Raw genomic sequence first — 27095 nt, forward strand, 5'->3', positions numbered from 1 at the left:
GGCCGACCGTTTGTGTTACCCACACCAACAGCCGCAGTGACCATGGACACTTCCCTGATAGGGTGGGGGGGGGGCATTTTTCAGGGACAGACAGTCCAAGGCGAATGGACCAGTTTAGAGTACAACCTGCACATCAATGTTCTATAGATGAGGGCAGTGTTTCTAGCATTGCTACACTTCTCCCCCCTTCTACCTCTAGGGACCATTGCAGTTCAGACGGACAACATGTCCGTAGTCTGGTACATAAACAAACAAGGAGGAACCAAATCTTACCAGTTGTGCAGAGAGGCCATGAGAATTTGGCAATGGGCAGAATCCACGGGTCGCTTTCTGATAGCAATGCACATCCTGGGGTTATCCAATGTCATAGCGGACAGGTTGAGCAGAGCCATCCTGTTACCTCACGAGTGGTCCCTCAACCAGATAGTGGCGGAAAGGATCTTCCGCAAGTGGGGCCAGCCTTGCTGCGATCTGTTTGCGTCTCCAATGAACACCAAATGCAGAAGCTACTTTGCCCTTCTTCCCCCTCCAGGGGATGTCCCCAGGGACGCTCTGATTCACGATTGGCCCCCGGGTCTCCTGTACGCTTTCCCCCCTATACCTCTGATACTGAGATTTCTTCAGAAAGCCAAGGACCAGGAAAGGACTATAATTCTCATTGCCCCATTCTGGCCTCGACAGATTTGGTTCCCCTTTCTTCAAGCTCACCAAATGCGGGAGCCCTGGATTCTGGACCCGGTGACAGATCTACTGACTCATTCATCAGGAGCTCCCCACCCATCACTCCTGTCCCTCAAGTTAGCAGCTTGGCTGCTCCGCTTCCCTACTTAGCCAGGTCTGATCTTCTCTCTCCGGCGGTTCAGAACATTCTCATAAGGCTTCCACTACTAAAATTTACACCGGTAAGCGGAAACGTTTCATTTACTGGGCGACTAAACAAAATTTAGATCCCTTAGTAGCCCCACTTAACAAGATTTTGGAGTTTCTGTCCATACTGTTTCATCAAGGAGCCTCTACTGCTACTCTAAAAGTTAAATTGGCTGCGATTTCAAACTTCCATGTAGGAGAGAACGGAGCGTCCATTATGGCTCATAGGCTTTGTAAAGCCTTCTTGAAAGGGTCCTTTCATCTTAGACCAGCAGTTAGGTTTCCGACAGCTCCGTGGAATCTAAATCTGCTCTTATCCCAGCTAATGTTACCACCTTTTGAACCAGCTTCTTCCTGTTCATTAAAGTTCTTGTCCTGGAAAACTCTTTTCCTAGTAGCTATCACTTCAGCCAGATGAGTATCAGAACTTCAGGCTCTTTCCATTAAGCAGCCATATTTAATTTTTCACCCGGACAGGGTATCATTACGCACCAACCCTTCGATCCTCCCTAAGGTTTGTTCAGTTAACAACATTAATCAGTCCATTGAGCTTCCCACATTTTTCAAAAACCACTCTAATAAGCTGGAATATATGTTACACAAGTTGGATGTTCATAGACAACTCAGATTCTACCTAGATAGAACTAAAGACCATAGAAAAGCAGATCAACTTTTTATAGCCTTTGCGGACAACAAAAAGGGCATGGCAGTGACGAAGCGTACTCTTTCCAAATGGCTGACTGATTGTATTACCTTTGTTTATTCTGCTTCTAATCAGAGTTTGCCCACCAAACCAAAGGGACATTCTACTAGGTCAGTTTCTACATCTTTGGCTCATGCGGCTCGTCTGCCTTTGGACACTATTTGTGTGGCAGCCACTTGGTCTAAACCACATACTTTCATCACTCATTATAAAGTGGACAAGACTTCCAGGGACAGAGCATCTTTTGGTTCCACTGTGCTCAGGAACGTTCTTCCGTGAGTCACTCGGGGTAACGGAGCTAGGGACGCTACCCATGTGTAAGAACAAACGGCGAGATTGAACACTCTCACATAAAGAAGTTATGTCCTTACCATAACGTTCCATGTGGAGTGTTCATCTCGCCTTTGTTCTTACATTCCCACCCTCCCACCCTCAGGTCTGGAAGAACGTTCGGTTTAGACGTCTGGCCTGTTTGTCTCCCACTAGTGGTCTCTCTGTTGTTCTACTGGCTTGAGCTAGTTACGTTCCTTCTGTATACGTAGGTTTTCTTTATAAGGGATTACTTTGTTATTGCTGGATCTGGTATTGTTTATTGCAAACTAGATCTGAGGTAAAGGCAGAGGGAATTGTGGGAGGTAGGTTGGTCTCGAGCTTCTTCTGGATACAAAGCTTTGCTAAGCGGCCAACTCGGAGCCGAGGATCCGCTCCGACACCCATGTGTAAGAACAAAGGCGAGATGAACACTCCACATGGAACTTTATGGTAAGGACATAACTTCTTTTTTTATCACATTCATTGATTAAATAATCATTTTTTTCCACAAAAATAACAGGTCTTTGATTGACCCTAGTATTTCACAAAACCTCTATTATTATGAACATTAATAATATTAGGTACATGCACAACATTATCATTTTCCATTTTCAGTATTACTCCACAATCCCATCCCCCCAGTCCATAGTCCTCTTTCATCATATATTTTTGTAGTATGTATTATTTCTTTACAAATAGTTAACAAATGTTCTTTCAGTTCTTTTGCTTCAACTTCAGTTCTAAACTGGATCATTATTCTTTTTTTTTGTTGTTTGTTTGTCTGTAAAATGCTTGTATGACATATTCTGACCACTGATAAATATTTTTCTTTTGTTCATGTGGACCCAAAAAAATTTCTATGCCCTGCCCATTCTCAAATATCAAATCACAAAAAATCTCTTTATTAATTAAAATAAATGCTCTTACCACTTTTGCTTTGACACCCAGAGGTGCCACTGCAGAGTCTCCAAACTCATACCTATCCAGACTTTCTTCTTTTTTACTACTCACATGTACTGTATACTCCTTTTTTGTTTCTTTTATTTCTTATTTGCTCCTGCTCCAACAGTTTACGCATAGGTTTTTGTCTCTGGAACCTTTTCTGGCATATTCTCTTCTCTTTTTCCTTCTTCTATTTTTTCCATGATGTCACTCCATGAAATTGCTGCTTCACTTTCTGCCTCAATTTGGTTTACCATTTCTTCCAAATAGTCATCCCACACCCCCCTGCACTCCCGATTGAGGGTTGTAATTATGCATTTTTTAAAGGTAACTATCTCTCCTTCAAACAATCTTCTCTGAAAAATTTCCTCTGAATCCATCTCATTTACAGCTACAATCTCCTTTTCCTGCAATGTCACTGTTTTTTCTGCACCCACATTATCAGAAAAAACTTCTGGGAGCAATTTTACCATTTCAACTACATTTTCAGCAACTTTCACTTCATTTTCAGCAAAAGCTGAATCAATCATGTTTTTTCCCTGTTCCTTCTGGCTGCCTCTGAGCCTGGACAGGAAACAGGAAGTCAAGAAGTGTAACACACAAATCCTTCCCTGACAACCAAAAGTAGGTGAAATTTCCCAATTCCCTGGCCACATTTCCCCTAGTAGTATAAATACCACCTTGGGTCTCTTCTGAAAAGAGTCTATTAACCTAGTGGGACTAACCCAGTCAACAAATGATAAATAAATAAAATAAAATAGACTGGCACATGTGCAACTCTAAAATGGATATGCTCAGTGTTTTTAAAACTTTGTTAATACCAAAGTAGGGCTATCATGTATGGACCTGCTCGATTTAGGTGGGAAAACTAACATGAGTGGCTAAAAAAGGTGGTGATAACTTTCAAGTGTCTACTTAAAGATGTATATTGTTAGGCATCTTCTGATCCCTGTGATCACTGGTGTAGTATTGTTCCTTCATTCCTATAAAGCAAATTACTATATGATACTTAAGTTTCCACCACAGAAAACTGTCCTCTGCTTAAAAAAATAAATAAATAAACAAACATATGAATAAATCAAGGAGAAAATATATATTCCCTTCAAGGTAGCTTTAGTACTTTACATGATAACTGCCTTTCCAGTGCTTTCAGCAATCTCCAGCACTGCATAGTAAGGATACTTGTGACATTATATATCAGTGAAGAAAAATATACTTCTCCAAGGGAGCAACAGTAAGTTTAATGCTTCACTGTTAATAGATTTATAGGTTCATACTAGGCTAATGACCACCAGGGTCTTTGCAAGCCTAGCCATGCAACTCAGCCCAGTTTTGTTCCACAGTTCCTTGAATGCCTATGTAGTGGGATAGGTCATATAAGGGTTATGTGGGAGGTGGGGTATGTTAGTTGGGGATTAATTTACTTACTGCTGACCTCTGTCTGTGAGACACAGGGTCTATATTAGAAATGCGAAAGCTTACTTTCGCGAATACGTATTCATCGACACATAACGATCGATGTACGAAGAGAGCGAACAATGCAAACGGCAAAAGCGAGAATGCCGAATGTATTTCCTCGGCCAGCATGGTGATCGTGGGGATGAGGATTAAATCCTTTTCCCCACTGTAGTGCAGTCTCAGAGTTGGTATATTTCAGTAGAGGGGTGTGGAGAGTGCAGGGGGGCTTGCCCCCCCTGCAAAAACGTTTAGAAAAATGTTTTACTTGAAGTTTGTTCACTTAGGTTTACCTTACCTGTATGGCGCTGTTGATTCCGGTATCACTTTCGGCATTCCCACTTTCGCTCTTTACATTGTTCACTCTTTTCGTACATCGACTTTTATGTGTCGATGAAAACGTATTTGCGAAAGTAAGTTTTCGCGTTTCTGATATAGACCCAAGACACATGGGGACCAGAGCGAGAATGAATTTGAGATTTCCCATCCAATAATCAAGGTTTTTTTAAATGGTCAGGGATGAACTCTGCTTTGTGCAGATGGGGAGCTTATTCCATAGAGTAGGGGGTCCTTTGAGATACAAATTGATCCCTCTAGCAGGTTCTGTTTATGTCGCAGACAAAGTTCAGGTCCTTGGATCTAGTGTTTCTGGTGCTGTATGTCTTGCAGATGTGCAAGGGATCTATAAGAGCTGGATCTAAAGATGCCTTATATGTCAGGCATAGATTGTCTCTCAGTAATCTGTAGGAGAATGAGTACAGAGATAAGACTTTAAGGCTATCTGTGTATGACAGGATATTAATACCCTGGATTCTTCTGATGAGGAGCCTTTGAGGGTATTCCAGCTTTTGCAAGTGCCTAGTTAGGTACACATCAAAGGGGGCATTGTACTCAATGGTGGATCTGATAAGGGTTGAGTAGAGAGGTACTATTATATCACTTCCATGGACCTGGATGTCATACCCTTGCTTATGAGTTGGGTGACATAGAATGATTTTCTTACTGTCTTGGCTACATGTTGGTGAAATGCCAGATTACTGTCTATATATGCTCCCAGATGCCTACATATTGATTCAACTCTTTGAGATGTTTTATTGATGAAGTAACTAGCTTGGGCAGATGCTTTCCCAAAGGACACTATAATGCATTTCTTTGCACTGAGTTTTAATCAATAGCTTTCACACCACTCATTTGTCTGTGGTAGACCCTCTTGTAGGAAATTGGTGTTATGGGGGAATCTATGACAGCGTCCAATTTAAAGTCATCTGCTAACTTGGTGAATCAGAGGCCTTTGACATTAGCCTTGACTTCTAAGTAGCAGATGCCAAACTGGAACACGGCCAATATAGGGCCTTAGGATACTCTGCTTGTGACCGCTCTCTTGGTGGAGGTGGTCACACAGATCCTGACTTCTTGGGTCCTATCTGTGAGCCAGCAGGCAATCCAATGAGTTATGTAGGGATTTATGCTTAGTTCTGATAGTTTGTCAATGATACTTGAGTGAGGTATTGTATCAAACAGCTTGGCCAGATCGTGGTAGGTGGTATGCACCATTTCCCCTCTTCCATAGCCATGGTGACCCTCTCAAAGAAGTCTACAAGGTTAAGTAGGCAAGACCTTCCCTTAACAAAGCCAAACTGGGATGGGTCTAGTGTCTGTAAGGTTGACAATGTCCTTGTTGATCATTTCCATGATAGTTTGTTCCATGGCTTTGCATATTAGACTTGTCATACTGATGGGTCTGTATTCCTGGGGTCTGTTGACAGTCCACTCTTATAAAGATGGATGACCATTGCAGCTCTTCATTCACCTGGCACGTAACCTGTTTTGAAACTATAGCTGAAGAGTGCCTTAAGTGGTCCTGTTAGGTCATGTTTTATCTGATTTAGGAAGAAACTGGGATATTGTCAAGGCCAATTAAAGCAGTGTTTTTGGCCTTACTGAGCGCCTTCGGGACTTGCTCTCTGTTGATACTTGAGGAGGACATGCTAGAAGGGATTTCACAGGGGCTAGTGGGGGAGTGGAAGGTAAAGTTAGACCTAAATATATCAGCCAGTTGATTTTGTTATATTACCCTGGTCAGTGATGATTGTGCCATTTACCACCAGTTCTGCACAACTGCAGAGTATTACCTTTAAGGTTCCTGACATAGCTGAAGAAGGCATTGTGATTGTCCTTAGCATGGGAGGCCTTCCTGTATCCTGACCTCATAATTGGCTTTGTTAGACTTTATTGACCAGTTAGTTTCTTGTTTAGTTGAATTAGAGAGCTCTTGTTTCTATGAGAGTTGTTCTTTCTGATTTTGGCCATGTCTTTTTTTCTTTTGTTACATAGCCTGTTAAGATAAGGATTCTACCACTGCAGTTTGTTTTTGGTATTAGATCTGGGCTTACTTCTGGTAGGTTCTGCAGCCTCAGTGCAGCCATTTTTGTTTGCACAGGATCTCTGCAAATAATTTTGCATAGGTAATTTTGTTGTCGGGGTTGGGGGAGCTGTGAAGTTTGACAAATTGTTGTATAATAGGCTGTAGTTTGCTTTAGCATAGTGCTTAACTGTTACAGGTTTAGTTGCGTTTTCCATGTTGTTTTTTTATTTTGAGGGTTCATAGGTTCATAGGTGTGTACTAGGCTAATGGCCCTGGAACCTTTACAAGCCTAGCCCATAAGATTACCCTGGCATCATGCCACCTGTTAAACATTTCCTGAACTTAAATGATGCCATGCCTTATGAATGTCTGAATCTGTAGTGATTCTATATTAGCAAGGCTGCTAGTAGGACAGTGGGCACTTCTCATAAGCAGGACTAAAGTCAGTTACTGCAGAATCCCCGCTCACCGCCACCCCCCCCCACCCACCTTTGGGACTCAATACACAATACAGTTTACATGCAAATTAGGCAAAAATGTCTCCCAATTAGAATGCACTAATTAAAAAAAACATGGTCCTCAATTTATGGTCAGTTATAAAAGGTATCATTCTTATAAGCAGTCTCATGTAAACACAAGACTAAAACTAATACAATTAAAAATGTAAAACCTAATTGCACTTAGGCAAGCATGATTTGGAGCTGGCTTTCATTATAACAGTTAAAAAGTATGTCCTTACATTTAAAATAAAAGCAGTGATTTTCAGTAATGTTTTCTCTCTGACTCTGTTGCTACAACACACTTCTTCTACTGTTCAAAAGAGGATACTGTTAAAAAGCTCTGCTGCATTTTTTGGAATTCCAGCCTGAATTTCAGACTCAGTACCACAATGATCCGGCCCATGGAGGATTTTGAAGTAGCCATTATCACCCCAGTCTGTATTCCATGAGTTAGCAGACAGCCAGTAAGGAGTGTTGTTTTCTATGCCCCAGTCCAAGATCTTAATAGCATGACCCCCGACTGCTTCTCCAGTGTGATGCTGGTACACACCTGATTTATACAGCAGGAAGTCCTCATACACAGTGAAGGCCCCCTCCACGAGTCCATTCTTATAAACTTCTTCTATTATGCTTTCAGGAGAGGAAGGGACACTATAGGCAGATTCAACGTAAATCTTGTCCGTTTCTTATGAAGCAGTATAACCAGCATCACACTTTTTCTCACAGGGTGGTGTGTCACCTCCTTCTCCAGAACATGGTGGCTGTGAGCCATTCACGTGATGTTCACAGGGAGGAATAATATATGGCCTACAAACTATGCCAGAACCATACAGCCTCCCCCGATACCAAGCCACTTTCAGTCCAGTACTGCCACGGTTCTGATGGATAGCCACCATTGCATCTTATTCCACACTCAAAGCCGCAGCATGAAAGCAGATCTTCAGTAGATATCTCCACATTTTGCTTTCCCCCAGAGTGAATGCAGACACGGTCAGACATGGACTCTACAGCACCAAATGCCCAACATGAACCACAAGATCCCTGATCCTGGATCTCTCGGATTGTTGGACAATTGGGCCACTGAGTTCATGAATCAAAGTTATCAGGAAGCTTCACTTTTCCAGAAAAGGAAGTCTTTAAAGGCAGTTTTGGACCATGCAGTATTGCACCACACAGACAGTTCAAATAACTGATCTACATTGTAAAAGTTTTGTCCAGCCTTCCATGTAGTATTTAATTTGTTAATGCGGTTGATTATATCCTGTGACCAGGTGGAGGAAGATGACAAGCTTCGAGAGTTGGCAAAACCCAGGAGGAGACAAACCGTAACTAATGAATTCCACATGATGGATGCTGGCACAACTTAAATGCAAAATTAAAGCTGCAGCTGACCGTCACTACCTTATCTGTATTCCTCCCAAGCATGGGAAACAGCTTTGTGGTTTTACTTCATGAATGAAGACATGAAACAGGGTGGGGGTGTAATGGTCTCCCATGTCGGTGAGTATTAAGTCCAATAGGTTTGATCCTCTGGTTAGAGAGTGCACTATCTGGTCCAGGGTGTTTGTGTTGATTAAGTCCAGGATATGTGCCTGTGAGTTAGAGGAAGTGTATGTTTTCCCAGTCTCTAGAGGGGTAGATAAAGTCTCCCATGAATAGGGTATTTGGTTGGATGGCAATTACCTCTAGTAGGTTTAGGTAAGAGTTGTGTGCTTTGTCATAGGGAGTGAACTGTAGCTGGCCATGGTAGGGAACCTTGTCTATGGGGACTTGGACATGGATGAAGAGTAGTAGGTAAAGTATTTTCTTGACTTATGGGCTTTTTTCTAGGGGATTATTGAGTGTAGGGTTATGCATGGTATTAGGTGATGCTTTTGGTGTGTGCTTTAGTGATTGCTGAGGGTAGGTGTTGTTTACCTTCTGTCTCTGTGTCTTCAGACAGATTTTGCAGCTGTTATATAATCAGGAGTTCTGTTGACATACTGTGTCAAACAAGGAAAAGTTATAGTTTCCCAGTGGGAAGAACAGCTTTGATGCTTTGCACAGTAGGGGCTAGATTTATAAAGCATGCTGCACATTAATGAGGTGCAGCATTAATGCTGCATAAGTACATAAGACAGTAGTGCTAAATAGACAGGAGCATGTCAGTCTGTCAAAGGCAATTTCAGCAAACACAAATAAACTAAAGCCAGTTTGCTGAAATTGCCTTTGCTGAAAGTGAAGATTGCCTTTTTCTCCACTGTTGTTCAACCTAAGAGTTGGCATATATAATTCTTTGGGGTGTGTGGGGGGGGGGGTGAAGGAATAATAGTAACTGTTGCTAGCATGATTATTAGTTTGAATAAAAAGCTGCAAGAATTATAAAGGGTTAATTTAGTAGTAGTAAGTGTGCTGGCATAGCTTAGATATTGGCATCCATGTAAAGGAGTATGTTATTGAGAAACAAAGTCTGTAAAAATAACTGCTTAGATGGCAGCTGGGAGGACATCAACGAAGTAAAGAGATGTAACATCAAGTTTCAGATAGTGCTGGAACACCACGTTTCAGATAATGCAAGACTGAGTTTCCATGGGTCATCAAACTACAAAGAACCAAGAACAGGGGAACAAAGGAAAACTGTTATACAAAGAAAGAACTGTTATACATCAGACTCTGAGAAAAAGTATCAGACTTTTTGGTATAAATATGAGTGTAATAGTAAACAAGCTTTGGGAATTTGCCATAGAGAGCTGAAAACATCTGTATTGCATGGTTGTAGATCCGAAAGGAAAATGTAACAGTGACGCATATTAACTAAAGCAGTGTCTCGGTGTATTTATTGTACTTAGTTTTGTTTGTGTTTTTCGGCTTTTCCCGGTTAGGGCTCGCCACAGCGGAACTCCAGTATGCTAATGATTGGTAGTGGATTTTTACGTACCGGGTTACCAGCCCTGACGCACAACCTTCAACGAAGGCACGCCCCATTCACGTATGCCTGCACACAGAAGATGCTCTAGCTGAGAATCGAACGGGACAACGTCTTGCTATGAGGCGACAACGCTACCGCAGCACCACCATAAGACTAGTTGATTGCAATAAGTAGTTAAATATACTTTGGTATGCTTTCATGTAAATGCAAGTAACAGCAAGAAACCAACAGAAGACGTCATATAATTTTTCAATGGTGAGCCACAGTTGACGGACCGAATGGTTTCTTATTGTGACAACTACAGCTTCTTTTTTATTTTATTCAGTTAGTACGTTCAGTTCCAGTGCAAACGTTTGCCTCCTCCTTCTTCTGCACAGTATCCAGTAGCAGAACAGTGCATTTCTGCAAGTTCCACAGGTCCTGTACATTCACACAGCTGAATCTGCCAGCTGTGTATGACCACCTTTTGCGAGAATCAACAAGTGACTTTCTACGTTTTCTCGACAGAAGATTCGGCCACCTTCCACACAGAAACTGGTAATTCTCTTTTTGTTTCTCATTCTACAGTATGGATACCATAAACAAAAGAACTGTTAAGTGTAACACTACCTTTCAGGTAGACAGTAATAATAGTCCAGCACATGTATGGTCAGAATTTAAAGATTGGTATAAACATAACTGTAGCACATGTAGTACTTTACTAGGTAAAGTTAATGTCAATGCTTTATATAAATGCATTACATTTGACTGGTATCTTAAACAACAACATCATTTGTATGACAGTAAACGTTTATTGTGCAAGTTATATGAAACTGCTTTCTGTGTCCAATGTCATAAAAGTAATGGTAAACAACCAGATGCATTATGTCCTGTCACCACATGTAAAATGTTAATTTCAGAGTTACAATATCAGTCAAGTCAGTTATTTAGTAAATCTTCTATACATCTTGCTAGACAAAAGTGGCATAAAACCTCTGCGCATTACAAAACATAAAAACAGAGACAAGGTTCATGGTGAACTGACAAAAAGATTTAATAAACTTCTAAGACACAGTCAGAGTAAGTTCAAAAAGTTCAGACAGCATATGCGAACACTTTTTCAGAAGTGCATAAGAGCTTTAATGTCAGCAGAACAGAATACTGACAAATATAATCTGGTTAGTAAAGCAAAGAGTTAAAGCAACAGCAGTTAAATATGCTGATAGAAAATAATTTACGACGTATTATTCTACGTTTAGAAAATGGTTAAGGGTACACAGCACAAACTTTCACTCATTTAAAGCAAGTCACTTAAATAGTGATTTTAAAACCATTTCAAATAACAAAACAGTTCTAAAGTATAGAAATCAAATGAAAGTAGTTAAACGCAGAAAAGACATGACGACACAAGACTGACATGCATGTACTTTCTTTTCATCTAAAGTGCAGCAAAAGGCAAATGACAGCAAATGTAAATCATGTACATATATTTGTTTTAAGCATGTTAGTTAAGCTAGTATCTCTTTTGTTTCTTACAATATTTTGTAATTGTATAATAGCATAAAAATAGCACATACTCCACAAAAACAGTATTCGAAAGCAATATTATGCATAGTTAGGCAAATTATAAATGTTTATTATAATTCTAAGAGTTTTACAGCTGCATTCTAATATCAAGTTGCAAGTATGTTAAAGAATGACTGAAGGTACGAGTAAGTGCTAAAGGAGTTAAGGGTTAAGCGTTTGGAATGTGCAGAAAGAAAAAAGTAAGTAATGTGAGCTCAAATCTTTCCAGGCTGGAATGGGCAGTTACAAGAAATGTTGCATAGGATAAAATGTTACTGGTACTGAAATTTATAAGGTCAACAAAACAAGACTGGTCACCAGGCCAAATGGCTGATGTTTTTCTAAAACATTATTGTTAAGTATCCACGTACAGCATTAAGCAAAAAGAACAAAAGTCTGCAAGTAAATACTACACCAACTACAGTCAGTATATAGACTATAGTATGCAGTTAAAATGTTACTGGTACTGAAATTTATAAGGTCAACAAAACAAGACTGGTCACCAGGCCAAATGGCCTATGTTTTTCTAAAACATTATTGTTAAGTATCCACGTACAGCATTAAGCAAAAAGAACAAAAGTCTGCAAGTAAATACTACACCGACTACAGTCAGTATATAGACTATAGTATGCAGTTAAATTATGCAGGTCCCTTTACAAAAAGGGAGGGTATGGATAGCTACTAGTAACAGTAAACGTCTTTTCAAAATGAGTAAAAGCGATTCCTACTACAACTTTGACAGTATAGGTAACAGCAAAAGCTTTATAAAATATTTTTTTGCTTTTCAAAATTGCCAAAAAATAAGCAAATGTGTAAGACCAAAGTGTAACAGTCTAGGTAACAGTCAAAGGGCAAGCATACATTCAGTTCTCACTGCATAAAGCAAATAAACAATACTGCAATAAAATAATGTATACTACAGGGAGGAGGGCATGCTTTCAATTTTACACTAACTGTGTAAACAGTACTGCAAAAGAGACTCAAATCAAAGGGCAAAGTAGTAATACCAAAAATACATTTTAATGTTTCAAGTAATGTAATTAGCAGGCTTCAGTTTAATGCTAAGTTTAAAAACTGGACTGAGTGTACATTACAGCCATGTATGTACAAATGCAAAAACAATCTGTACAAGCAAGTGTATTCTGTACATTATATAGTAAATGGTTTATCTATGTGGAGTAACAAGTCAAAGCTTGACATTTGTGACATGTTTTTTTTCCAAAACACAAGATTGCAATGAATTTGCAATAAAGTATTCAAACATTGTCAATAAATTACTGTACAGGATATCACTGTATAGAGTCATATTCAAATTCATCCAGTTCTAATAGTAATGGTTGTCATCATTGTGTTGACAATATAAAACTGTGTTAACTTGCTGTATTAAAATAAAACTAAAGGTTTTGTTTCCCAGTGTATTTCTAGTTAATAGCAATATAACTTGGCTAAAAAGTACATACTAATATAGGCAGTTTTAGATTTAAAATAAAACAGAGGGACTATATAAATATGTTTAAAAATGTATAAATGAATGTGCACATCTATTTGCTAGTTAGATGCATATACACATCTGTTGCTATAATATATGTAGCAATAATATAGTTAGTTAAATACATGTATTTCTGTTTGCTAGCATACATATATCCTGGTACAGCTTGAGACAAGCTGAATGCTCAGTGTCTGGAACATGCTTCAAGGACTATAGATAAAAATGCAGCTGCGAGACAAGGCATGCAGCATTCAACACAGACATCTGCATTTCATTTGCATCATTCTGAACATCAAAACAGAGGGCATTACAATATTTCACAAATAAAAATTAGGAAAATGCTACACAAAATAGAACACAAGACAATTTCAGTTGTAAAGAGCATACAGCATGTATGTTTGGGAGGATAACATTTAACACAAATATAACAGCATGGTTAGCTAAACAAGGTCAGGCATACATAAAAGTAGAGAAAGAATCGAAGTCTGACATAAACATTTCAATAAACAGCTCTATTTCTATTAGATGCTGTACATTACCTCAAAAATGTAACAGTTCTGACAAAGGAAGACATCATGCGAAAGTGGCACGGTGTGTAGACAATAACACAAAAATAAGAATAAACACAACAGGGGAAAAAAAGATATGATTTCTACCAATACTCTGTATAAACAACACAGTATTACAAGAAAAGGATCATGGGTTAAAATACTTACCATTTTGGGTAACAGGCCAATACTTCATACAGATCAAATGGTAAAAATACCATCCACTTGTACTATGATAGGACAACAATATCAAAAAAACAATATTGCACTTCAATATTACATTTCCAAGTTTTAAAGATACCAAATGCAGATTTAAAAGAGCTTGATAAAAAAACTAAAACAAGATATCTCACAGATGGTATATTTACATTTCTTCCATCTGGTGAATCTTCTAAATCATCATCTGCTTCTGGAGTGTCCCCCAATCTGGGAAAAACTCTTTGGCTAGGCAAAAGGGAGACAACAGTGATAAGCCTAAAGAGAAAAGCAGAGAGACAAGGAAGCAGTCACCTGACCACTCTGCTTTATCAATATTGGCTTCAGCTCCATCTGCTAAGCTTTCATGGCCCTTAGGTCTAACAACCACTTTGAATCCGATTCCTCTGAGAAGAACACCCTTGCCAAAGCTGAGGTTTTCTATCGAGTCAGTCTCCTGTAGGCTGCACTCCCTTTTTCTTCAGGAGAGACTCAGACAGAAATCCTCCAGACCTCCATCCATGTCTTCCTCCTTATGATCTACCAGACGTCTCACAGAAGCTGATGTGGATAGAATGATAAGGAAGTTCCTCAAAACCCAAATCTAGTTGGAATTCTTCCATCTCTGTCTCCCATTGACCCATTAGCTTTAAAACTTCCCTTTTGCCTTTGGCTTCTCCTACCCTGATCTGACCTCTAGCTTTTGGGTCTTTCGATCTGAGATTTCCTGGGCTGTCCACACCAGATCCAAAGTTATGGTCTTTGTCTACTCTGTAATCTTCTCTGATTCAACTAATTCCAGTTTCTTCAGACCCAGATGGATCTCAGAGCCGTAGATTCAGTGCCAACTCTGTGGCCAAGAACTCGATTCCCAAGTTGTTACAGCCATCCCTTTCTCTCAGGGCTTCAACTTTGGATAGCTTGGCTCAGGCCTTGGTCTTGGAGCAGGATAGAGTTATTCCCATTGCTCATCCCAGTGTGGTAGCTTTGCCCCTGGGCTCCCTCTTGGCTTCTGCTTTAGAGGCAGTGGAGAGAGCTTTATCCAGTGCTGGAGACAGGACATTTCTTTTCCGCTCAACTCCATCTGCTCCTCAACTGGGTGGCCTGGGTCCTAATCCTGCTCAGTCTATTCCATCGGGATAGCTGGTTCATACAGGCCTCAGCACAGTTCTAATTCAGGATACCCCACTGGTCTTCCAAGTCAACTCTGGAACATCTTCCCAGGAAGGCTCCTTAGAAGCATAAGTGCAAGAGGAGGAATATTGACTCCCCCAGGAGTCATTGACAGAAGACATAGATTTTTCTGAAGGAGAGGAGTCTTCTGGATCACCACTTGAGGACATCTCTTTTGGGAAGACCCTCAAATGTCTGAGATAAAAATTAGGTTGATCTTCTGAAGTCCCTTCCCAATAGGAATCAGTTTTTCTCAAAGCTTTTGGAGCCATCTCAGCTACTTCCTGGGTAGTTTCCCCTGGCTGGTGAGATGGTGGATCTGATCTTTTAACAGGCATGGAAGGAACCAGATGTCATGGAACTCATTCCTTGAAAACCAGAAATCAGAAAGGAGATAAAAAGCTGTGGTTCCAGAAATCCCAAGGATTTTTTTCAGGATATTCTAGATAGAAATCTCTCACATCAGAGGAGGCCATCAGAACCAAGGATTCTGGGGACTTTTCTCCGAGAGGCCTTACCAGTGCTCCTGAATGGTTGTCCCACTGCTGAACTCTGGAGGCAGTTGGGAGGGTCAGTGCTTATTTCTGCGCCCAGAAGCCTGGACATTCGTCACAAAAGATGTCTGAGTGTGGACAGTTGTATCCAGAAGTTATTATATCCCTTTATTTCTCCACCCCCATCACTAAAGAAACTTCCCAACATGCCACCCTGTCAAAGAAAAGTAGTGATGTTAGAAATAGAAAACCTGCTATAAAAGCAAGTTATCCAAGAGGTACCTTCAGACCAACAAGGATTCAGAACTTACTCAAGGTTCTTTTTGATCCCAGAAAAAAATAGGCACCTTAGGCCAAACTTGGACCTCAACGGGCTGAACCAGCATGTCAAACATTCCAAGTTCTGGTTGGTCATGATGCAGTCTAACTTCCCACTTCTGAAGAAGGAACAAATGGATGGGCTCACTAGAGCACTAGATATTCAGGCTGCATGTTACTGCAGCAAAATGGACAGGCGATCCAGGAGATTTCTTTGCTTCTGGCTGGGAGCCAGCCATTTTCAGTTCAGAGGCCTTTGGCCTCACCATGGCAGTCCAGGTTTTCATCCATTGCATGGTAGTGGTGACAGGTCATCTCAGACTGCAGGAGTTCTTTGTGTTCCCTTAGCTGGATGACTGTCTCCTCACTGCTCCTACCAGATTTCTACTAGTTAGTGACAGAAACTATCTGATCCAGCTTTGCTCCTTCCTAGACATTACAACAAATCATGACAAATCCAAGCTTATAAATGATGGAGCTGAAGGGAAGTCAGGAATAGAAGAAAACAGGATAAAATCAGCAGCACAGCAGAATCACAGAATAAGCAAGTAGAAACAAATAAACAAAGTAAAACATTGAATGGCTTTAAAATGCAGCTAACAGTCCACTCAGTATAAATATATAGTTTTATCTACACTGAGTGGACTGTTTGCTGCATTTGCAGCCATTTGAGGTTTTTGGTTGTGGTGAGATTTCCTCGGATTGTGTTTTTTTTTTTGGTACTAAATAGTACCCATGAACTACCACATAGGCGGTAGTCTGCTTAACACCGAAAGTGTGATAAGAGACCTTGGGACACAGGTGGACAGTAGTTTCTCCTTTGATAATCATATTGCCACAGTAGTCAGGAAATCCTTCTACCTCTTCACAAAAGGTTTCTCATCCAGGAAAAAAGAGGTAATTGTTCCCCTCTACTCACACTCATTAGACCCATTATAGAGTACAATGCCCCTTTTGGTATGTACCTTACAAGACATCTACAACAACTGGAAAGGCTGCAGAAATACCTCACAAAGAGGATTACTGGCCTCAAACAGATGCCCTACGCAGACCTTCTCAAAAAACTCCAGCTTTACTCCGCCGCATATTGCCTACTCAGAGGCGATCTCTGCCTAACATACAAAGCTCATGTCAAACCCAGAACTATTGGACATGCTCAACTTAAAGAAATACCAATCCCTCCGAGCTACACGCTCTAGGGACCTAAGCCTTGTCACCACAATAAACAGAACATGCTGGAGGGATAGATTCCTGTCCCAGCGACTTCTCATACTCTGGAACAAACTACCTATCTATATCAAACAGAGCTCCTCATTAGCACTCTTCAAGAAAAATCTTGATGATTGGATGGGAAATAGAAAATTCACCCTGGGATTCACTTCTGTGGCTCTGCTCGACAGGGGCACAGGAAAATAATTTTCTTGGGTGGTGACAGCCAGAGTACCTTTTTGTCTAGGCTTATATAGGCCCTAGGGCCAATAGCCTAGTACCTACCTATGAACCTATGAACCTAAGTACTAATATAAGCTGTATATATACATATACATAAATGCATACATACACACACACATATATATATGTGTGTATATATATATATATATATATGTGTGTGTGTGTGTGTGTGTGTGTGTGTGTGTGTATACATATATATATATATATATATATATATATATATATTTTATATATATATATATATATATATATATATATATATATATATATATATATATATATATATATATTATATATATATATATATATATATATATGTCTACTTCTCTTGTTTGAAAACACACTTCTTCGAACAAGAAAAACCCAAGACCCACTTTAAAGAAAATGCATTTTTTGTGAAAATCATTTTACCAAAGCACGGAAAGTGGGGATAAGGAAATATACCTGTTCACCACTGTAGTACAATCTCAGAGTTAGTAGTCCGGCAAAGTGAAACACATGTTTTTTCTCCACACCCTCACTACTTATATATAAGTATAAGGACAAAATGATTGACTTCAACAATTGGCTAAGCTTCTGGTGTCATTCAAAGGGGATCCAGTATCTATCTGCCTGGGATGACATTATTGACAGACCATGTTGCTTTGCCAGAGATGGTCTGCACCTGTCACCCATGGGATTCAGGTTACTGGCTAAGGCTCTTGCCACCCCTATAGTGCCTTTTTTAGGCAATGTTCAAAGGACAAAACCACCACTGTAACTGGTACAAGCATGCAAAATTTGAAGATAATGCTACTCAATGCTAGAAGTCTAAACCTCAAAATGCACTCAGTTGAGGCACTCCTAAAAATGGAGAACATTGATATCTGTGCAGTAACTGAGACCTGGTTCAAGGCTCCAGAGAGCACCCCTGCAATACCATGCCACAACTCTTACCACACTTTTCGGCCACCAAACCAGGACCAAAACACTAAAGGTGCAGGAGTGTCCATATTCACAAAGGATATTCACACCACCAGGCTAGCTGCCCAACACAATGCATCAGATATTCTCCAGGTGCAACTAACACTAGGTAAGACTGCAATCCAAATTGTAGCTTGCTACAGATCCCCCACCATGCCCCAAGATTCACACTACACCTTTCTAAACATACTGGAAAATATTAAGATACAACTAAACACCCTAATACAGGGTGATTTCAACTATCCTGCCATTAACTGGGAAAACTACTCGTGTACCAACACCTTTTCCCAAAGGTTCTTGGAATTCATAAATTCCAATGCCCTGCATCAACTAATCCATAGTCCCACCAGGGGCTCCAATATCCTATACCTGGTCATTACCAACATGGGAAATCAACGCTTCACACCTATGGTTACCCCCTCACTGGTGAGGTCTGACCATAAGCTAATCACCCTTGATATCCACATCCCTCCTCCATCCCCCAGTAAGGAAACCTCTATAAAAAACTTCTCCAAAGCCAGCTTCATGCTACTCAAGTCAGCAGTGACAAACTTCACGACACCCATGCAGATGGGAACTGAAAGTTCGATTGCTGGATCCTACACTAAGGCACTGTGCGAGCACATCAACTCGTGCATGAATCGTGCCATCCCAAATAGAACCAAGATGCTCTACTTCAAAAAAAGGAAGCCAATCTGGTGGTCCCCTGCCATAAATAAAATTTACAACAAAAGGAAGAAACTGTTGCAGAAAAGAGGGAAATCCCAGGATGCAAAAAACTCCCTTACCAGCCTCAGTAAAAAGCTGAGATCCCTTATAAAATCCTCCAAAGCTAGTTATGAAAATAAAATTGCCAAAAATTCCAAAGACAACCACGAGGAATTTTATAGCTATGTCAAGAATCTAAATGGCAATGCTCAGATCTGCTCTTAGCTACAACAGAATGGCATTAAATATACTGATACCAAGGATATTGCCAATATCCTGGCAGATCGATTCAGTTGCCAACTTCACCCCCTAAAGGGCCCATCTCAATACCGGAAGATTGCCATATTCTGGTAATAACGGCCACACAGGTAGAAACCGCATTCTCCAAAGTTACGAATACAGCATCCATGGGACCAGATGATATCCTGAGCTGTGTACTACATGAAGTACAGAATGAACTGGCACCTCACCTAAGTGTCATGTTTAATCATAGCTTCACCTCAGGCTTCGTACCCACTGAGTGGTGCACAGCTACAGTTATCCCACTCCACAATGGGGGGATCCACCTTGGATCCTGGAAGCTACTGCCCCATCAGTCTGACAAGCCTGATCTGCAAGGCCATGGAACGTATTATCATGGAACTTATTAACAAAGACACTGGCAACCTTCAAACACTGGACCCCACCCAGTTTGGGTTCGTGAAGGGCCAATCTTGTCTCCTGAACCTGATTGACTTCTTCTAATCAGTCTCCAGAGCTGTGGACGAGGGTAAGGCAGTCCACACAGCCTATCTGGACCTCGCCAAGACCTTCAACACCATCCCCTACTCTGGAATCATCGATAAACTTACTAAGCTGGGCATTAATCCCTACATCACTCGATGGGTTGCCAACTGGCTTACTGACAGAACCCACACTGTAAAAGTAGCCGACTCCAAATCCAGCTCTAGACAAGTGGGGTACCTCGGGGTTCAATCCTGGGACCGCTCTTGTTTGCATCTACTTCTCTGAAGTACAGGCCAATATTAAGGGACTCTGGCTAACAAAGTTCGCAGATGACTGCAAACTGCGAGCCATTATTGAATCCCCAAATGATGTGGATATTCTACAAAAGGGCCTTACAGAAACAGATGCTTGGTGCCAGAGCCATGGGCTCAAGCTCAATGCCAAGAAATGTTTAGTTATCCCCTTTAGGAAAAAAAATATGTACCCAGTGAATTACCACATAGGTGGCAGTACACTAAACACTGAAAGTGTGAAAAGAGACTTAGGGACACAGGTGGACAGTGGTCTCACCTTCAATAACCACATCACTACAACAGTCAGTTGATCTTTCTGTGTGGCACACCTCATCACTAAGGGCTTTTCATCGAGAAAAAGGAGGTCATTGTCCCACTGTGCTCATCCCTCATTAGCCCCATTATAGAATACAGTGCCCCATTTGGTATGTACCTCTCAAGACATCTGCATTAACTTCAAAGGCTGCAGAAATACCCCACTAAAAGAATCACAAGCCTAAAGCAGATGCCCTATGCTGACTGTCTAAAAAAACTCCAGCTATACTGTGTTGCATTTCGTCTACTCAGAGGCAATCTCTGCTTAACATACAAGGCCATGTCAAACCCAGAGCTGTTGGACATGCTACACTTAAAGAAATCCCAATCCCTCAGAGCCACATGCTACAGGGATCTAAACCTTGTCATCACAATGAAGAAAACATGCTAGAGGGAAAGGTTCTGGACCCAGAGACTCCCCGGACTCTGGAATAGACTGCCCATACATGTCAAGCAGAGCACCTCTTTGGCCCTCTTCAAAAGGAATCTTGACAATTGGATGGGAGATAGGAAATTCACCCCAGGGATCATGTCAGTTGCCCTGTTAGACAGGGGTCCAGGGAAGAAAATATTGTGAGAAGAAATAGCCAGGGAATTGGTATGGCTAGGCTTGTATAGGCCCTAGGTCCGATAGCCTAATACCAACCTATGAACCTATAAACTAACTCTGAGATCGCACCACAGTGGGGAAAAGGTATATTTCCTTATCCCACTGTACCATGCTTCGGCAAACTGATTTTTACGAAAGTGCACTTTCGGTTAAGTGCACTTTCGCTAAAGTGGGTCTTGGGTTTCTCTTATTCGAAGAAGTGTGTTTTTGAACAAGAGAAGTAGACCTATATTAATATATATATATATATATATATATATATATATATATATATATATATATATATACATATATATATATTACACAGACACATCTGCTGCCTTTGGTAGATAAGTATACAGCTAGGAGTCAGGACAAAACATGTCAGAAAAGTATGTGAGTGCACACATATAATTATTTTCCAGTGACAGTAGGCTGTCACAGCATGAAAGGAATGGATATGGTTATCCAATGCTAGTGTTCCCCCGAAAGATAGCTACAATTGTGAGGTCTAATATATTTTACCCACTGCCTAGGGCTGCGAGGAAGTAGGGGGTGATTCTGCTGTATCATTTACTGACTCTTCTGGCTAGGGTTGTATGTGAAAAGGTGTAGGATCACAGGAGAGTACTGATTGAGGTAGGGCTGGTACAAAATGCTATGGCTGTCTGGCTGTAGTGGTTGACTGTCTTGTGTCAATGGGATGCCATGTACATTGAAAGGTATGCAGCAGGGTAATGATGATGGTATTACACAGCTTAGAACTGCCTGAATGTTGGGGGAGAGGGTCTGTTCTGTGTCACTGGGCTGCCATCCCCTGTTATTATTCTATGCTGTGTGGTGACTGATTGCAGTAGGGTACAACTGTAGATAACTGTTGTAACATGTGTAGTACTGCACACTAACTTTAACATTGCAACCATACAGTCTCAGGGGGCACTTAATAGGGAGATAATACTGAGTGCATGTGCAACACTATTAATATGTCTCTTGCCATACTTATGTCCACCTCTGTGCACCTTTTGTGGGCTATCTGACACCAACTATGCTGCCTCTATAGCCTAAAACACTAACTCACTGACTCTGCTAGAAAAAGCATAGTTGCTGCTTTTCTATCCCCCACCCTATTATATGCCTTTCCTATCCTAACCAATCTCAGCTTGTCTCAATCAGTCAAACTAGAGCAATGCTACAATAAAGTAGCCAAATTCGTAACCAACAATATAGATCACAATACTCTCTAAAATGATTAAATTGACTCAAACTAAATAATTCCTATTGTACTCACAATTAATTACAGCCTTCAAACTATTGCGCAACCCTGAAAAATTCCCATTACTTCAGTCCATCATTCAGCCTTACACTAGTAAAAGACTTCTACTCTCCACTGACAAATCATTACTCTCCATAACTAATCATGACAACAACAATGCAGGACAGTTCTTGTGGTCATACTACATGCTGCATTGCTAACAGCTGGAACATCATCCGCTCCACTAGGAACACTGTTCAACCTGAAAGATTTTTAAATGCCAACTGAAGCAACATCTGATCTATAAATGGCACTGCACCTGCACCTCCCCTTGTTAAACTGTTACTAATATAGCTATGGGAATTCATGCCATCCTTCTCTGCTGTTGTTGTTGTGTCTTTCGGCTTTTCCCAGTTAGGGGTCGCCACAGCGGAACTCCGGTCCATTAATGATTGGCAGTAGATTTTTACATGCCGAGTTGCCGGCCCTGATGCACAACCTTCAACGAAGGTACGCCCATTCACGCATGTCTCTACACAGAAGACGCTCTAGCTGAGAATCGAACAGGACAACGTCTTACTGTGAGGCGACAACGCTACTGCAGCACCACCACCGCAGTCTTCCATCCTTCTCTGCTGTATAAAACTTAATTGTGTTATTATCACATCTATACTCTCCTTTATCATCTCATCTGGTTTAACTTCCTTGTGCCTCCTCCTCTCCTTCCTTTTTTTGGGCTGCTTTAACTCTTTATCTTATATTTCTATGCCCTAGATTTTACAGTAACAAATGTTCTTATACAGCATTTGACAATTTATCAATACTGATGGTATCGCACTGCATATACACCACTGTATTTAAAAAAAAATTGTATTTGCATAACTGTAAATGATGGTACTGATGTCAAGGATGAGTAAATACTGTTGCTCATATATGAAAATGACTGGAAAATATGTAACAATGCAAATGATGTCCATGATATTTATATAGTGAAGCTTTTCTCCTTGGACCTCCAGTGAAAAAGGGCACTGCTCAGTTAGACTTTCTAGGTAAACAAATGCCGATAAATAAATTATAAATTTCCTGTGCAATCGTTGCTTCTGTGCTGACAGAAGAGTAACTCAAGCTACTGAAATAAGTTTGCTGCTCATTTTTCTTTGATGCTCATTGTGGTGTCCAAAATGAAACATCCCACATGAACACTGTGGTTAAGTACTAGTTTGCACATTATTTATGCTAATGAGGCTGCAAAAAGTGTAAATACATTCAGCTGCATGTCACAAGCATTCTATGCATGCCTGCATGTTCATGCTAGCTGTCCAAGTACATTAATTATACATCTATGAGGCACAGGGGTGTATTGCATGCAAACTCAGAAGTTCCATATGAGGTATAATTCTTATGCTGTTATTTTGATTTGCTATACAGTTACAGATGTAGTTGCTGATGCTTGTGTTCCACAGAGTGTACCAGTCTACACAGTTCTCAACTGACTCTGATTTTACACAGCATCCCTGATTTTGCCTCATACATTTGCCCTGTCCACTGTACATTTTTTTATTTTTCTGGAAAATCAAAAAGGATTGCAGTCAGTCAATAAATCCAGTCATTTAGAGTTTATGTTTCTTGTTTTTCATGAAATGCCTATTGATGTAAAACCTGTTGATCTATTAACTTTCCAAGTGAATTAGAGTAATATTTACAAATTGTTCCTGATTTTGGCCTTTTGTCCCTCGTTATTTTCGGCTTTGTCCCTGATTTTGAGGAAAGAGGTTGAAAGTCACACCTGCCTGGTGTTCAAAACACAGCAACATTATGATGCATCGTCTGGGCAGCCAGCTCAAAAAACAGATGTTGGAACCCCATGTAAGTCCTTTTAAGAAGGTGGATGTTTGCGATGACTTGGTAGCTCTGCTGTCCAGGGAGGTCATCATCACATGTACCAGAGAGCAGTGCAAACACCTTTATAGCAATTTGCATTGCCATTGCCAAAGGAATCTCTGCATGTTTGAAGCAGAAGTTAGGTAAGGACACCCTTAGTGGCATAGTATGCATTTGTCATATTTGTTGTGTATAAAAGAAAGTTATTTACTCACCAGAACAGTAGATCTTTGTTGTCTGTTTCCATGCTTGCTTAATGAATAGGTTTTGGATCCAGCTTCAGACGCTTTACCATACTTTAGGATTCATAGTTCAGGCTCCTCCTCTTAGCCATAATCCTTCTGTTGTATGCAAACATCATTATGGCATACTGGGAGAATAAGTACATCTTGATTCCAAGGTTTATTGACAAGTGGACTTTGTACTGTAGATTCTTGGATGATCTATGTTTTTTCTGGAAAGGTACAAAGGATGATTTTGACACATTTGTGGAATATATTAATGGGACAACACATTTTCTTCAATTCACAAGGAAATTTGATACTAGAGAGGTATGTTACTTGGATGTCAACATTACCAAGGCTGATGACATATTTGTTTCTAAGGTACATAGAAAGGAGACATTTTCAAACACTTATTTGCATTTTTCTAGCTCCCACCCGTTTCACCAGAAAAAAAGTGTACTGAAAGGACAACTAGTTCGAATATGTAGGATGACTTCAGATGATGAAATTTTTAGTAGGGAATGTGAAAACTTGTATAAGATGTTCACACAAAGAGGCTACCCAAAAATATTATTTGAGGACATTAAGAATGAAGTCCTGGAGGGGAGAAAAACTAGATTTGCACCAGTACTTGGCAAGTCAGAAGTTGGTGTGGGAACACATTCAGGTGGTGACCCAAAAGACGGTTTTGTTTCAGGTCTTATTACTACTTATGATGGTCAATCTAGTATAGTGAAAAAAATTTTTGAAAAAAAATGGATCAATTTTTCTAAGGTCTCGGACCTTGGTTATATTTTTGAACATGATATCAAATTTATTTATAAGAAAGGTAACAATATAAAAGGAATTATAGAGACGAGTTCTAGAGGTATTACTGACAAAAGAAAGAAAAAAGCTGGGGGTTTTAAATGTGGTGCCTGTAGGTATTGTACATACTTAAAAACAGGTAATAGCTGCCATTTAGTAGCAAGAAATAAAACTTTGGTATGTAAATCCTTTGTCAACTGTAACACAAAAGGGATTATTTACATCGCTTTGTGTAAGAACTGTAACGCTTTTTATGTGGGTAAAAGTGAAAGAAGAATTAAACAAAGGATTTACGAACATACATATGATATCAGAACATCATGTGCCAATAATTCTCTGTATAAACACACATTAATTTGTAAGGATTCTAGTTTTGAATTTTTTGTTGTGGAAGTAGTACCCATTGACCCGAGAGGCGGAATGTGGGAAACATTATTAGAATACAGAGAATTATTTTGGCAGATTACTTTAGAATCAAATAAATATCCTGGGATTAACGATATGTTTTCTTTAGCACCTGTTTTAAAATTAAGGGCAGCTAAATTATGATGGCTTATATTTAAGAAGTGTATTATTATTTTATTTTTCAAAAAGTTTATTAATTAATATTAATACATTATAACATTTTATTTCTATTTATTACTCTTAAATATTGGAAGTTGCAATATCAAATTTTGCCAGCAGAGTGTAGTATTGTTTATTTAATAATTTGCTCATTTTATAAAATTCTGTGAAAGGTTTTAATTATAATCATGTTTTAACAAGTATTTATTAAATTCAATAACATATATTGCTTATCCACTAAGTAGATAGGATATTTTGCGACTTTTTAATGTTATATTTTAGTATTGAGAATGGCACACTACCAGTTTTATATTCATCATAATGTAACTAATTAATCTACCTATTCTATTGGTTGTAGGTGCTGATTTAATTATATTCAATTGTATTTAAGTAACTGACAAGTGGCTTAATGTGTTTTGTATTGTCTGAAGAAGGTTTGACGAAACGTTTGATGTGATTTTACACTGCGTACTGCGCACTTTCTGTGTATTGTGGATTGCTGTGGTCTGTTACAAGCCCTATTAAACCTCTACTTTTATTTTGAGCCTTTTTGTTGTGGAACTGGTGCTTTGTTTTTGGTTATAATCCTTCTGTTGTCCCAACATTACTACATATTGAGTTTGCCTACAGTTCCTTAGAAAGAAATAACAGATTATATGTACATCAATACCAGTGAAATAAAGAAAGAGTAATTAGTGTATAGAGAAATTCTGCTCTGGAGCTGTCAGAGCAAGAAATCCTGCCTAAAAGGCGGGTTATAAATTCATACCAGATGTCCAAAATATGAAAAAACTTCCATGAAATGGAAGGGGATGGAGGGAGGGGAGTTGAGGAAGGATGGAAACAGACAACAAAGATCTATCATTATGGTGGTGAGTACATAACTTTCGTATCTGATGTTATCTTTTCCGTCCATTCCTCAACAAACAGGGCAGAGTTCTCTACTACTTATGTCAGCTGGGTGTTATCATGAATGATTTCTGGAGGATGGCCGAACCGAAGGCAGACCTATCTCTGAAGATCATTTCCAATCTGTAAGGAAAAATTAAAGTATGAATCATAGACAATGTAGAAGCAGCACAGATGTCATTAACTGAGGCTCTAGAAAAGAAGGTCGAAGAAGTGGAGACTGATCTTGTTGAGTGTGGACTTGGTAGGATAAGCCCTTTGTCTTTGTAAACTTTGGAAATATAGGTAGTTAACCACCTGCCTAAGTTGACCTTAGAAACTCCTTGTCCCATTTTAGTTTTTATGAAGGATACTAGTCTGACTTTCTAAATGGCTTGGTTTGATGAAGTTAGAAACTTAGTTGCCTATGTACATCTAACAAGTGTAACATGTATTCACCTTTATTAGAAAAAAATTGAGAACAATGCTGGTAGAGCTATGCTTTGACTGAGGGAAGTTTCTGCAGCTACTTTATGTAGAAAAGTAAGGTTGGTTCATAAGGAAACTTTTTATCAAAAATTATACGTGGTGTCTGGCAAGACAAAGTTTGAATTTTGGG

At 39.8% G+C, this 27095-nt stretch overlaps 1 protein-coding gene and 1 pseudogene across 1 annotated transcript in view; one reads left to right on the forward strand and one right to left on the reverse strand.

The window, feature by feature from the left end:
- Nucleotides 1-27095, forward strand: part of HFM1 (helicase for meiosis 1) — a 3254758-nt gene that overhangs the window by 1180876 nt on the left and 2046787 nt on the right. The gene's annotated exons all lie outside the window — the stretch shown is intronic.
- On the reverse strand, nt 7459-8489 carry LOC122812888 (annotated as a pseudogene).

The sequence above is a fragment of the Protopterus annectens genome, chromosome 10.part0 (assembly GCF_019279795.1).
Source record: "Protopterus annectens isolate FY-2018-M chromosome 10.part0, PAN1.0, whole genome shotgun sequence".
NCBI classification, from domain to species: Eukaryota; Metazoa; Chordata; order Ceratodontiformes; family Protopteridae; genus Protopterus; species Protopterus annectens.